Source organism: Arachis hypogaea, chromosome 17 (genome assembly GCF_003086295.3).
Source record: "Arachis hypogaea cultivar Tifrunner chromosome 17, arahy.Tifrunner.gnm2.J5K5, whole genome shotgun sequence".
NCBI lineage: Eukaryota > Viridiplantae > Streptophyta > Magnoliopsida > Fabales > Fabaceae > Arachis > Arachis hypogaea.
Genome location: NC_092052.1, coordinates 9,213,950 through 9,217,080, shown reverse-complemented (window position 1 = coordinate 9,217,080; position 3,131 = coordinate 9,213,950). Strand labels below are relative to the sequence as shown.

At 31.7% G+C, this 3,131-nt stretch overlaps 1 pseudogene; it reads left to right on the top strand.

Moving 5' to 3' along the window:
* The first annotated feature begins 1,740 nt into the window (after nucleotides 1–1,740).
* LOC112762740 (uncharacterized) lies at nucleotides 1,741–3,131 on the top strand (annotated as a pseudogene).

The window sequence follows — 3,131 nt, the reverse complement described above, 5'->3', positions numbered from 1 at the left end:
AGGATTATTCGTCAATAATTTTTTATTATATCATTTATTGTTAAATAAAAATTTAGAACAACAGATAATTAATAAAAAAAATTAACGTTAGAATATTTGTGTTTTTCTTCATTAATAATTTATATTTTTAATAATATTTATTGATTAACTTAATTACCGTATATAACTACAAGGAAATAATTAGTTTAAAAATAACAAAATAGAAAATGTTAGCAATAATACTGCTAATACATGAATTATATGAGAAAGCAAAAATCAATTTTAAACTTGGTTTGAAATTAAAATATATATATATATATAATTTTAAAAAAGGATCACGATTTTTTTTAAGAATCAATTTAAATGTTTACTTGTCACCAAAAAAAAATTTAAATGTTTACTTATAAGAATTTTCCAAAATACTTCTAGTTCTTAGTTTATTCATCTCTTTCCTTATATATATTTTTAAACTGAGTGTTTTTTTTTTTCAAAAATATTTTAATTAATTTTTTTATTATACCATTTAGGATAAAGTATTAAATTGGTCCTTATATTTAGGCTTAATCTTGTTTTAGTTTCTAAGATTTAAAGTATCTTATTTGAATAAAAAAAATTCATTTAGCTTCAATGTAGTCCTACTGCCGTGAAGTCAATGTTAAATAATTAACGAAACTCAATTTGTAGATATGGAAAACTTATATAATCAAACTCTTTGAGTTGCCGAGGAGAGTTTCCTGGCAACGATGGCCTTGTCCTTGTCGTCACCGGCGAACTTCTCCACGGAAAGCGAGTTATCAACGATGTTCTCTATGTGCTTAAGGCAAGGCCAGTGGCTCGCGGTAATGCATTTGCTGCTGATAGTATGCCTCTTGAGTTTCATGACAGGACTATATTGAAACTAAATAAAACTTTTTTAGATTCAAATAAGATATTTTAAATTTTAGGAACCAAAATAAAATTAAGCCTAAACCTAACAGACCAATCTAGTAATTTATCATATCATTTAATAATTAATATTAAATAAAAAAAATGTTAAGAATAGATAATTAATATAAACAATTAATGTCAGAAAATTTATTTATTTTTTATTAATTGTTTATATTTTTAAGAATATTTATTAAAATAACTATATATAATTGAAAGATGACAGTTAATTTGAAAAAAAAAATAGAAATATTGCCTATGCATAAATTAGAGGGGTCAATATTTTTTTTATTTTGTCACAAATTGGTAGAAATTTATGTACAATTATTTTTAGATAAAATTAATAGTTAATAATTATTAAATAATAATTTAATTAAATATATTAAATTATTTAATAATTTTTATTTATTAACTCCATATAAAGATAATGTATATGCTTTCGCCTCTCAAATTTTAGTATGAAAAAAAAATGAAAAGTTGATGTCTTTATGAAATCTTTTTATAAGAAATTAAAATGCCAAATATATCAATTCTAAGAATAACATTATTCGTCCTTGAAGCTCTCCTTCTATGAATGTATTGCGTGCAAGCGACACTATGAATGCATAAAGCCATAAATCCATCCCTATAGGCCATAGCTAGCTAGTCCCCTTTTTTTTCTCCTCCTTTTCGTGTTTTAAAAATGCTTCTTAAATAAAAAGGAAAAACTTCTGTTTGTACTCATAAATTTTGTGAACGTTGATAAAAATACCCACCAAACAAAAAAACTAACGTTGTACCCATAAAAGATGGGTTCTGTGTGACAATAGTATCCAGACCGTTATTTTTTGTTAATTTTTTAATAAAATTCCCAAATCAACCCTTCTATCTTCATCCCCAAATTCCAAATTTCACAACTCTAATCCCTTTTCTTCCTCTGCACCTCCGGTGAGTTCCCACGAAGCCCTCCAAGCCACCTTCTCCAACCGCAAACAAGATTCCCATTCTCGATCTCAATCCTCTCTCTTCTCCATCTCCGTCTCCATCTTCTCTGCCTTCTTCATCATCAACTCCCTCGTCTCCCTCTTCGACGCACACAACTCAAACAATGCCATTGGCTCCGTCCTCCAACTCCAGCTCCTACAATCGCCCTCCTCTTCCCCTCTTACTCCCTCCTCTCTCTCTTCACCTTCCCCCTCCCTTTTCCCTCATCATTATTAGAACTCCTTGCCGCATTCGCCTTCGTCCAAGAGTTCCTCTTGTTCTCTACCTTCAGAGGAAGGATCCAAGCGGGGTCGAAAATCGTTACTACAGTCTCTTGCTGGTTCCTATCGCTGTATGTGTTTTCTCCACTTTTCTTGAATTGAAGTCTCCGGGCTCCGCTTTTCCCAAATTGGGCCGTGGAATGGGCTTCATCCTTCAGGGCACGTGGATCATTCAGATTGGCCTGGCTTTGTTCTCCGGCTGGGTGGTGCAAGGGTGCTCCCTGCACCAGCTGAACAGAGAAAACTATACTCTGAGGTGCAAGGGCCACATGGACTACCACAGAGCCAGCGCCCTTGCCACACTTCAGTTCAACTGCCAACTTGCTCTCATGGTTGTTCTTTCTGTTGGTGCTTATTCGGTAATCTCTGCGAGGAATGGAGGATCTCTAGAATCTTCTTCTGCTGCTACCAGTTACAGGCCGATTGGTTTTGCTGAGATGCATCAGTTGGAGAATTCCATGAATTTCACTTTGGATTCTAATGATGATGATGGTGAAGAGAGACAGAAGGGGACTGTTGTTGAACATGGTAATGGGTTGCGAAATTTAAAATTTGGGGAAGAAGATACAAGGGATAATTTGGGAATTTTATTAAAAAATCAACAAAAAATTACGGTCTGGATACTATTGTCACACGGAACCCATCTTTTATGGGTACAACGTTAGTTTTCTTGTTTGATGGGTACTTTTGTCAGTGTTCACAAAATTTATGGGTACAAATAGTAGTTTTTCCAAATAAGAATTATATCTCTTTTTATTTAAAACCTCCATAATCTTTTTAAGATTTGAATTAATAAGCCAAGAGTGCAATATTATTTTCTGCATAAAATAGATTTAATCTTTTCTCCTTATTAAATTAATAAGCCAAGAGTGCATAAAATTATTACTACTACTACTACATACTACCAATTACCAAATGCTTATTTGAACGTCATTAAATCGATAAATTTTTATTTTTTTTATTTTTTAGGGTGTTTGACAGATT